The 12,320-nt window shown below is 43.3% G+C and overlaps 1 protein-coding gene across 1 annotated transcript in view; it reads right to left on the minus strand.

Moving 5' to 3' along the window:
- Positions 1–12,320, minus strand: part of NPSR1 (neuropeptide S receptor 1) — a 78,222-nt gene that overhangs the window by 21,565 nt on the left and 44,337 nt on the right. The gene's annotated exons all lie outside the window — the stretch shown is intronic.

Here is a 12,320-nt window from a genome sequence, read left to right on the forward strand (position 1 = left end):
GTTTCGAGGGATGGCGCATCTATACATCTAAACGTTTCAGGCCTATCCACAAGAGACATGGAGGGGGTGGCCCTGATCCTGCAGCCTGCCGGGCTCACCACCGGCTGCCAAGATCCCCCAGGTTTTCTGTGAGGTGTGGTTAAAATATAGCGTGGGAGAAGCTGTAGGTTAGTGTCTAAGTGGGTCGTCTTGATCCCAGTTGTGCCGAATATTGAACTATTTAATGTCTTTTTGTCTTTTATTTCACTGTAAAAAGAAATACGTCTCCTGTGAAAGCACCTGGGGTGAAATCCAAATGCTGCTGAAGTTAGTGGAAATTTTGTCAGGATTTTATTAGAAAACTTAATTATTTAATGACTAACCCTGCCCTGTCAGCTTAAAGTTAGCCTACTTATGCCTGTACTTCTGTAGTCTGCATTCACCAAAATTAATACACCTCAAGCCATCTTCTTTTCTTTTTTTTTCTTTTTTTTGGAGAAAATCTGAGATGTTCCAGCTTTTGTTCTGCTTCTTACTGTACAAATGAACACTCACAGCAATGCAAGTTTTACAAAGGAATCGCAAAAGCTGGTACTGCTGTTGTACATATAGGCAATATTAAATTTTGTCTTTAAAACCACGATAATAAAAAAGTTCTCTCCCTGTAGGACAGGATACATGTTTTAAGTGCTGCCCATGGAAGAAAATGCGCGTCAATCCAGAGTTTTGCCACTTCAAGTGACACAGCATGTTGCTTTTCTTGCACAGTTTACCACAACGGGAGAGAGCAGGTTGGGAAAACATTTTGTACGATTTATCAGGACAAAACCAAGCAACATCCTGATTTAAAAAAAATTAGAGTGGTGAGGTAAAATGTTTCATTTTGATACTACCATTTTACACATTCGAAAACCACCTCTAAAATTTACTGTGGCAGAGGCATGCTAACCCCCAAATCAGAAGATTTTGGTTTGAAATATATGCTTTTGGAAACAAGATTTTTCAACAATTTCAAAACATTTTTTTTTTGAGTGGTGGACAGTTTGTACAGGAATTTCCAAGCAAACAGGTATGGATTTGTCAAAACGAGTTTCTTCCAAGCTTTCTGAAATTCCAGAAATTCCAGATGTTTCTAGCTGGAAATTGAGATCTCAGCTTAATGCTTTAGAAACAGCAACGTGTTTTGCATCATTGGAAAACTAGGATTATTTTTCCTGTATCAGTAATCCTTTACCTCCTCTATTTCTTCAAGGCTAAATTTGAAAGGAAATTAGAAGAGAAATATCATTGCTGTTGCGCATAACTACATTGCCTCCCTCCTCATGACTTTATTGTTCAACTAATTCTGGTTTGTTCTTTCCTCTCCTGGTGTTTCCCCGTTTTCTCTCTCTTCTCTCTTCCCCTGCCTCCAGAGGGAGGCTGGATCAAAGATGACCTCCAGAAGAAAGTTTGTGGTTTGAAACCTTGTGTTAAATGTTGCTCATTAATTAGAGTAATGGGGCAAGGGATGATTGTTCCTCTGATGAGTACAGTGGCTTTAAGACTTTACGGAAAAGATTGTAGGTGTATATAATTAAGGTGGTCTTTGAAGAAACCACAGAGTTTAAGTGTTTCAAAAAGTGAAATGCATCTTCCAGCAGTGGTTCAAATCCAGCCCTTCCCCTTTCCTTACTCCTGAATTACTGATTCATATTCTCTCTCTCTCCAGTAATGAAATATTCATAGGTTCAGAGTCATACACATCAATAGAGCTTCACCTCAGGGTATCCTCCAGCTTTTGATGCTCTGAGCATCCACAAAGCAGGTGGGAAATGGGGGTTCATCTTCTTTCCAGAGCAGGAGGGTGCAGGGCCTGCCCTCCCTCCTGCCCATCTCCATGCGCTCTAGAGGAATGAGTGGGAGAAGGGAAGGCACCTCAGCTGTCTCCTTATTTCCCCCTTCTCACAGCCATTTTGCCATCCATTTCCAGTGCAGTAGGAGAGAGATTTGGAGGTGGATCCTGAAGGTGAGGTGGGAGACGGGCCAGCATCCTGTCGGTCTCTGGGACACTGGGTGCAGAGCCAATTGCTGGGTGCAAGCAATTTGGACAGGCCCAGTAGCGCGCTTCCAGAGTACACCCACATCAGCTTTTTATTTTGCATCAGGGGTGTACTTTTTTAACCTGTGGTTGGCCCCTGCATGATGGAGAAGCCACAGGGGAATGAGCCTTTGGTTTGGCTAATGCTTGCCCTGAAGCTGCTCTCCAGGGGTGCCCCTCATGCACCCCATACCATGCAGGTGCCAGCCAGTGCTCAGGCTGATGGACCAGCTCTGGAGTCATGAATGTCTCTGGAGACATTCAAAACCTGCCTGGACGTGTTCCTGTGCAACCTGCTCTAGGTGACCCTGGTCTGGCTGGGGGGTTGGACTAGATGAACTCCAGAGGTCCCTTCCAACCCCTACCATTCTGTGACTCTGTGATTCTGTGACCACGGGGACTTTACTCAGCTGAAGTAACCCCCCCAGAATGCACAGTGTAGATCTATCTTTGGATCTACACATCCAAAGCTCCATCTTTGTCATGCTAGAGGTCTGCCCCCTCTGCATGGAATTACCTACCAGTACGGCTATAGCCTTAAGTACTTCATGAGCTTTAAAGACAACTCAAAACCGTCTTTCTCTTGAAAGCCTTTGAGTGAGGTTTTTCAGGTGACTGCAGAGGCTTTTAAGCAAGGTTTAAACTTCACAGCTTCTTTGTGCTGGCAGCCTCAGCTCCTTTCCCCCAGCGGTATATTTTAAGAGCTCTTTGTGCGGAGTTTCTGAATCCCTGTGAAGGGCTAAGCAGGTGCTCCTCCGAGCGTGTGCCCCTGAGCACAGCACACACGAGTGCCAAAGCAGATGCAGCCAGCTGTGCGTGCACACTGAATTAGCCAGATTTCTCAATACCCTTGAATCACAGCAACATTTCTCCACGCAATATCCTCATGCCCTCTGGAGGTTTCAGAAATCTCTCTTGTCTTTCCTATCCTACCAAGTACCAGACCAACTTTTCTCACTCCTTTGCTCTTCTACTGCCTGCTCCAGAGGGTGTTTCTTATCCCATCTCTTCAAAGGAACAGACTCTCTCAGTGTGACCCAACTGCACATCTTTCGAGGATTTGTCATCCAGACACAGGTTACTTTATATAGAGCCACCAAGTAAATAATGTGCCTTGTGCAGGTGGTCAGGAAAAACACAGCAAACCTACACATGATGACAAAGAATTTGTGCTACTGCTCTCTGCTGTATACGCTCTAATCTGTTGATTCTGCACATCGTTTTCTGTTACGCATCTATTATTCACTCTCTCGTCAGCTAACTGGTTACCCCTGTGCTAAGCATACGCGCAAGCTCCACCGATTCACTTCTTGCCCTGAATGTCCCTCCTGGCCATTTCTTGCGTTGTGTCCTCCCCCCTCCAGTGCCACAAGTACCTGGTGCAAACCTTTATTAGTTATTTAGACAACGAATGTGCTGCTCATTGTTCTGTTATCTTACTGCTCATCACAGGCGCAATAATTAGACTTCATTTTTTTCACTCCTTCACAGCTACAAGCCCCCTTTCACACAAAGGCCCAGTGTCCCAGTGCTATAAATCTGATACACAGATCATGAATTACCAGCAGAGCTTTAGTCACTGGTAGATGAATCCTCCTCACCCACGTATCATCTCAGATGCAATTACAGCCACGATCAGTGTCTTGAAATCCTCATTTGCTGTGTAATTTGGATTGCTGTGATAGAGGTTAGTGTTTAGTCAGCCGATTTCAGCGATGTGATCTCAGCAGATCCCACCTTCCCTGGTTGCTTTTGGCAAGCCTACACCTCAGTGTGTATCACTGGATTACATCACTGACGTCCTAAGTGGTAAATGTCAGCTACAGGAAACCAACGTAGCTGATACATGGCTCTAAAACTCAGTGTCCTCATTACTGCTGCTATCCCCACTGCTCCTTACTAAGCTAGTGGCTTGCACGGTAGATGCTTGTATTCTTTCCCTGATGAATGTTCCTGGGACAAATGGCACCAAGCTTGTTCCTGAAAACAGTGCTAATCAACCTTTGCTCGTAACTGTGCGTGAACTTGTCATTGCCACTGCTTTCTTAATACTCTGGGTTTTTTTAACCAAGAAGCGGTGCGTGTACAGTGGTTCTGCGTCTGCATTGCTAGGCAACGGTGTGGTTCATTTAATTCCTCAGAAAAATAGGCAGAAAATCAATTAATGACATATATTCTCTTTTGATAGAAAATAAAAATACCAGCAAGTGATAATTTGTGACTTATAGCCAAATATATGTTCACAAAATCATGTAGGCAAAATGATTCCTTATTGAACAGAAGACAACAGCACTGGTGTGATGGGGATGGTAGTAGTTTGCTCTTGAGGGGAGGTGGAGTTACTATAAACTAATTTAAAAGAAAAGATCCATGAGACTTCAATAATAAGGAAAAGTAGAGGGAGGTAGGGAGGAAAGATGGCTTTGCCTGCGGTTCACAGGGAGGGAAAAACTGCCTATTGGTGTTTGCACAGCTTAGAGCTGCATGAACTGGGCAGGTCTGCGACCCTTCAGCTGCCTCCTACCTGTCGCCACCATGGCTGCAGCCCATCCTCAAAGGCAGAACTAGTATTTGGCTTTACAAACCTGTCAGCGTTTCAAAATGAAGGATTTTTAAACAGCATTTATCAAAAAGACCAAGAAAACAGCTGAGAAGGAGAAGCAGCTGTTATTTCCTCTTAGAGGAGACTGAAACATACTGAATATAGTACTGCAGCGTCTGTGGCTGGGAAATATGGCAGGTACTGAAACAATCCGTGAAAATACTGGACCCTAAAGACCAGTATTACCCAAGTCTCCGTCGTGCTTGGCAAAATCTCTTTGGATTGTTTCTGGACATGACTGAGTGCAGGCATTGCCTCTAGGCATTTGGGCACAGGAACCGCTTGGTTGAGGAGGTGATGGCAGCAGCTTGGGTGGTAGGGGCTGCCTCTTATGGCCAACGAGCACAAAAGGGTGCAAAAGAAAACATTACCCTTGGAGGAACAAATCTGAATGCAGGCTTGCTGTTGCTGTGAGTGAGACAAATTTTCATGGCAAAATACCCTCCACAGAGATAGAAGTCCATTATAGAAAACAGATGGAGGTAATTAGCGGTCTAGCATGGGAATAGAGACAGGTTACAACTGTCCTAGTTAATCTGTTCATAGAAATTCGTTGACTTGATGGCATTGCCAAAGGGATGTACCTTGCGCGGACTTCAGGATATTTCTTTTATTACAACTAAGGAGGTTAAGACAAAAATCTGTGCTAGCAAGTCTGCAAGAAAATATCTCTATCATTTGATTATTAGTAGTGACACCACTCTTCCCTTAAGACACTTACCCTAAAGATGCTGAAAGTCTTTTCTGTCAGAAGTGGAGAGCAGATTGCTGGTAAACTGACGTGGGTTAAAAAACTCAACACGTCATCTCAGCTGCAGTTTGATCATTTTTTTTCCCCTGATGAGAACAGTCCTACTAAGTTGGATGTGGTGATCCACGACTTTTTGGAGAAGCTGTGCCTCTTACTGAAATGTCATCCCTCTTTTCATGTCGCTTACAGAGCGATTCCATTTTAATGAGGGATGTTTTGTTCTGTTTTGTTGACGGTACCAAGCTGCACAAGGCAACACAGCAGCAGCAACATGTTGTAAGGCAAGACAGGGTGTGGGAGCTCCTCATCAGGGCTGAGTATTTCCCATGGCTCATTTTTTTGGACCTCACCACATGCATTCCCATCACCTACCACTCCCCAAGGAGCACATCCTCTGGAAGCATCAGAAGCAGCAGTTTCCTAACACCTACATGCAATGGAGTGATAGACCCTTAAAAACAAAAATGGCATCAGTGCTCTATTACTTCGTCCTGTCCACGATTTTGAAGTGATGAGGTGGCCATCGCCGCTTTGCCACTGCTGCTCAGTATCACGCTTAATGTGCTGTCAGCTAATAAGAGACAGTGCGGTGAACTTGCCTTACAAGTTAGTAAACCCCCAGCTGATTTTGTTACAGACCTGAGGGTGCAAGCAATTTAAATTTAAGTGTACTTAGGGCTCCTGGAGTGGCAGGTTGGCTCGAGGACAGGCACAGGGGAGAGAGAGCAGCAGAAGCTGCCCTACCTCCCACAGACACCCCTGCATCTCGTTTCATTACAGTCTTACTTCCATTCTTCCCTTAGTCTGTGCTTTCTAGTGAAAACACATCAGGTGGCTTTGCAAGTATTTGCTGCAATAGAAATAGTTTTGTGACCATGTTAGCTAGAAAACTTACCCACCCCTCTGCTCTCATTCAGCAGCTGATGGTGAAATAGGTTATGTACTTATGTGTACCTGGGCACCTGTAGGACAAGATACCTGCAATATATCTAGAAGATGCCTTTTAAAATGACTAAATTTTAGCTCTTAAACCACTGAGCCCCCAGGATCCCACTGCAGTGCCTTTGCGAGAGCAGAGCACCTTGATAGCCCGTTCGTCCTCATTGCAATCACTCCAGGTGCCTTTGCCTGTGTTTGTAGCCGTTTCCAGCCCCTTGCACTGCAGAGCATCTGGGTACAATGTTGGAGATGGGACCAGTGGGGAGGATGGCTGGCACCCCCAGGAGCTGCTGTGAACCCTCCCGCCCTGAATTTAACTCTTTTAGAAGCGTTGATGTGGAAGCGATGTGGTTGCGCTTAGGTGGTGCAAGGATCCCAGCTCTCTGCTGGAGAATCCCAGGAAAAGGGGGGGAAAAGCGGTGGCCAAAATTTGGGGTGCGCTAAGCTTTTGTGGGGAGTCAGCAAGCACACCCACAAACATTTTTCTCCGCCACAGCGCTTGTGCTGTCGCACGCGTGAGGCAGCAGGTTTGGCACGTGTGCCGGCGATGCGTACTACGCTGCTCTTGTGTGTTTTCTCCTTCAGGCCCGGGAGCCTGGAGCAGAACACAAAATGTAATGGATGAAACAAAACCCACTTGAAAATTTTCAAGAGGAAACCTGTTCAGTTCCTTCTCTTAAAGCCATGTGTATTTTTTCAGTGGCAGAATTGATGCTTTTTTTCTCTGTCTGGCTCATAAGAAGTGACAAGAAATTTTGTTGCACTGGGTGAGCATTTTATTTATTCATTGCACTTCTTACATTTCTGCTCCGAGGTCTCCCTTCCCCGAAATGAGGCAGGCCCTGTTAGGCTGCATGTCGTAAATGGTGGATACAGTGAAGCTCCAGCCTCCCTCCAGAGCTCATCCAGGTTAAAAGATGAAGGACTGAGAAAAGAATGTACTGCACAATGTTAACCTCTTCAGAACAGTGTTTACAGAAGAGCTGGAGAGCAGGTCCCTAGGAATTAGAATTCAACATGCCCTGCCGCTCTGAAGGGCATTAAGGTTTTGTTTAATTTGCCTTTATTAACAAATCTCTTCCTACCGTTCCTTCCCACCCTGCCCTTGCTGTGGGGCTATGGCTGGAGGGGCACAGGGGGCTAGACTGAACCAGCAGCAATGCAGGAGGGAGCATGGCACCCGCCAAAGCAGGGCAGGACAAATGGAACAGCAGCGGCACGTCAAATGCAGTAGAGGGTGAGCAAGGAGGAGGACTTGGCTTATAATACTAGGTCATCCACATCAGTGGTGGTTTCAGTCCATCCGCAAAGGTGAAGAACTGATAGGAGAATTGTTTTCTTGCAAAATCAGGATGCATCATAAAGCAGTCAGGAAAGTAAAGGCAAATGATTTCCATTCAAATGTCCCCTTCTTCAGACCTCTGCTGATACCATGGTTTGGGATTGGCAGTTCGCTTTAGGGAATTGTGTGGGGGCAGATGAAGTTGATGATAGTTCTGAATGTTAGGGCAAAGTTCCCACTTCCCATCTTGTGTTACTTACACATAGATGAGACCGTGGTCTACTAGACCAAATATTATTTTGCTGTCTACCGTTGCTCAGTGGGAAGTTCTGCATAAAGAGAGACATTTTTTTGGACAGACTGTATAGAATCAGCTGAATATAGTTTCACACTGGGGTTTGAAGAGTGGACAAAGAGTTTCAGCAGCTGTTTACACAACAGGTAACAGCAAAACTGTAAAATCCATAGTTAAAATTCTTGTTTTAGTGAGGCATGTGGCTGTAGGTTTTGAAATAGGAACCAAACTACTGTAGGTATACGAACATATGACTTATGCATGCCTGAATACGTAAGTCAAAGTTAAGCAAGAACAAGTATTAGATCACTATTATTTATCTGTTGGGAAAGTATATGTCACAAGCAACTCATTAATTTAAGTCCTCTTTTCTCCTTAAGGCAAAGAAGAACAGGTAGAAAGAAGAAAACCGGCCTGGGGAAGAAACCTGCATAGGGGAGGCTGGCCTCAATTAGTGGAAATGCAGAAGATAAGCTGCTATGGATCAGCTTGTCTTACCTACGCACTGGAAAACAGGGTCATGCCTCCTCAAAGGACACAGAAATCACACTGCTTGTAATTCATTGCCTCTTCATTTACTTCAAGTGGTGCCTTCTAGCATTTTCCAGAATAAATTTATCTTCTAAGGTACCAAGCACCAAACAGTCCTTTTTAATTCTGTCCTTCCCCATCATCTTGTACATAGTTTCTTTCACTATTTCCTCTGAATCCCCATTACTGATCCTTTTTGGCAATTCTTTACCTCAAATATTTTAAGGACTGGACTGCACGTTCTTATCTTGGTCACAGCTGCAGCTACACGATTATTCTCATCTAAAAAAGGTGGACTATCCTGGGAATAATTTCTGTTGGTATAATTCAGACATTCTGGTCCTCTTAGTCCCCGAATACCTGCACTTCTTACAATCCTGTCTTGGTAGTCTCAGGTATGGTTGATGTAGATACTTTAGTTGAGGTAGGAATGGTAAGAATAAAGCCTTCTTTCCTCCCTTGCAGCAAATTGTAAATCGGATTCCCGTGATGCTCGGGCAGTGATATTGCATGCTGCTGCTCAATTTTTGTCCAACTGTAGGCTTGCAATTGCAGAACCATAGAAAAAATGTTCACTCCCATTTTTGTACCTGCTTTGTTTCCCCTGGTATTTGCTGACAGCATGAACAAAAGCATACTGGTAAGATCTGTTGTAGAATTGCCTTGTAAAATTGTCATGTGGAAAACCTGGCCCATGCAGATGTAAACAACTGAGCTGCTTTCCATTAAATATACTGTAATGCCAGAACAGGCTGAAGATTTCATTACATATGGTCTGGATCTCAGTCCTATAATTGGGCTGAATTTGGCCAAAATGGACCTCTGAGCATTTGGTCTTACTAGAATAGCCAAGTCTCTGTAGCGCCATATGTGATATCTTTGACCTGAATTCCATAAATCCTGTTAAACCTTTGTAAGCAGTTGGTAACCAGCTAGGCAATGGAATGAAAGGAAGTGATTCTCCATAGAAAACCTGTAAAACACGTGAATGTGAGTTGTACAGATCAGCAGGTGAGGAAGAACAGCATGAAAATGCTGGGTATTTTGTCCTACAGCCCTTTGGAAAGATGGGAAAAAGTGTTCTATTTTTGGTGGCACAAAGACAATCTAACTCAGGATAATAAATAAATATCACTGCTTTAATATGCAAGAAGGGAACAGAAAAAATCACTGCCTTCTTAATGTAGCTTTTTGTTTCAGTGCTTTTTAGGGCATGCAAAGGATCTTTCCAGCATAATTTCCATTCAATTGCAACTAGAAATGCTGTGGTACAGATGTTAGACTAAAAGGTGTTAATGATGTATTTGTACATCTAATGTCAAAACTTTAAAGTCATGTCTTTTAACGGGAGCTAATGAGATCCTAAATGATGATTCTGAGTAAAGCAGAGTCATTATAGCCATACTGCTGGCGGCACCATGCTCATGCAATCCTCTCTCAACATTTACTGCCAGCATATGAAGAAGCCAGGTAGAAAACTCTGCACACCTACCTTAATTTATCAACAGAACTCAGACTCTCACGTACAGTAACTGTAAAATAAGCATCCTCTCTGTCAGATGACAATCCTGCCTGTACTTTCAGCGGGGAATCAAACAGGAATCCGTATAATTTAGAGGCAATATATTTCCCGAGCAATTCAGAAAGAAATCCACTTCCCCCCTTAATGCTGAAATGTTGGACCCAAAGGATTATACAGCTTGGCTGCCAAGCACCTTTTATTAAAAACAAAAACAAACATAGCACAACTGTCATTAGGATTTGAATGTCTGAAACGGGCTGAAGGTAGGAAAACCATAATCAGTCCTTCAGGACCACAGAACAATCCTATAGCTGTCAAAACAAAAATTAAGCCTTCCTATAAATTGACATAAATTGACACAGCAAAAGACAACTGCTGCCGATGTGAAAAATACATAGTTCAGTCTGCTGGCTGCCAAGCGTATCTACAAAGCATATTCAGGCCTACCACTGGGACACAGGAAAGGTTATCAAAATATCATCCATCCTAATGTCTCCTTTTGCTCTGGGGCCCCAAAGAAAACCCCGGGTTCACCTCTTGCCCTTCCCTTTTCCCTGTACCACACTATGTGTGCCGAGTGTGCTAGGAATATAAAACCAACTGTTTTTCTTGCACTCTGCCTCGTCCAAAAACCAGTTTGCTTTGAAGAGAGTAATTTATGAAAAGATACATCAAACAGGACCAACATTTTACTAGCCAGAATTAGAGATGCTGCTGCTCTGTTTTCCCAAAGCATGCTACTAATATAAATAAAAGGTGTGCTTATGCCACCCACAACACTGTGTTCATGGGCTGTGGCACAGCATGGACCTCGTGCCTCAGACATTTGTTGACGTGGCAAGTCAGACCTCTCTGACACCTCTTCCCTGTGGTCCCAAACAGGTCAACCTAACGCTGGTAAAAGGGCAAGCAGAGCCCCTGAGACCTGCGTGGAGCTTTGCTAAAACGGAGTCAAAGTTTCGCACCAGTGTCAACAGCCTGTGGATGAGCTGTGATTTTTGGTTCGAGGGCTAAGCCAGCCTGCAGCTGTGTCAAGGTTGCAATCCCAGCCCAAAACTGAAATCATGGCATGCTAAAAACATAAAGGAAATTAGTCTTTTCAAAATATCTGGCATCTTTTCCTGACCAAAAATGTCTGGGTATCTTTGAGATGAATATCCAGAAATTTGGATTTTCCCTGCAGGTAATTCAGTGAGACTGATAAGTGTAAAGTATAAACAGCAACTCTCATTAAAAAGCTAAAATCAATTTACTTGCGCCTTTTCCATATCCTCTAAGTCAGCATCCTAGCAAAGTTCTTCTGAAATTGGAATGTCTTCCGAAATAATGAATGAATGTGAACTTTTGTACTTATTTACAATTCACATCAAAAAAGTAAAAGAAGCTTCATACAGATCCCAGTGTCTTTCTCCATTTCTGGAGCAATGAATGATCAACCAAGAAGGGATGTGATTATTTTTGGCAACCTCCTAGGAGAAATATATCTGATGAATTTATAACATCACTATCTTTCATGAACATTTTCTGCGAAGTATAAAAAAATGCGTTGTGGAAACATTGTTTGCCGAAAACAATGCTAACTTGCCAAAGAATTTATTTGAAAATGTATTTGATACAGTGACAAGTGAGTGTTTAAGGATTTGGAAATACAATTGAAAATGCATAAAACTGTCTTGCAAGAGTAAGTAGTCCATTTGCTTGTGACGTTTCAGGATGATCAAATTAGTCCTGAGCAAGAGCAAAATATTTTGTTTGCGACATTATCTGCACACAAAGAGGTCCGATAAAAGAACTCCAAGCCATTTCCTTTTCCAGATCCTTTCATATTTATGTTGACATTTTAAGCCACGTACATAAAGCACGGTTATTTAAAAGCGTACATGTAAGGGGTATGGTTTTGGAAGTACTGCTTTGTTTTTCTGATGGATCCCATTGAATCAATTTTTCCAGTCTATTTGTATTAGCTGTGCAGAGCGTTCATAGAAATGCAATTGTGTACTGTAATTTCGCTTTGATCACAGTCATTTTCTTTTTTGTGTTTCCCAAGCAGTCTTCTAGAAAATACAGCAGTAATGGTATGCAGCAGTGGATATTGAACTGCTTGCAAACCACTCAGGCAGCTCATAAAAACATTATTAAAAGGTAAATGCCCTTTGTGCTCATAGCTTCTAAACTACGTAAGCTGAAGGGCTTTAATACTTCTAATGCGTTGTAATATATCGAGATGTGCTCTGCTGGCGTTAGCACCGTTGCTTTCCAGCTGACAGCTTGTGGTCTCCTGTCAGTCACCGGCTTGATTTGGCTCTGACTCTCCCTCTGAGTGTTGTTTGCCGGAGAGCGCG

Source organism: Chroicocephalus ridibundus, chromosome 2 (genome assembly GCF_963924245.1).
Source record: "Chroicocephalus ridibundus chromosome 2, bChrRid1.1, whole genome shotgun sequence".
NCBI lineage: Eukaryota > Metazoa > Chordata > Aves > Charadriiformes > Laridae > Chroicocephalus > Chroicocephalus ridibundus.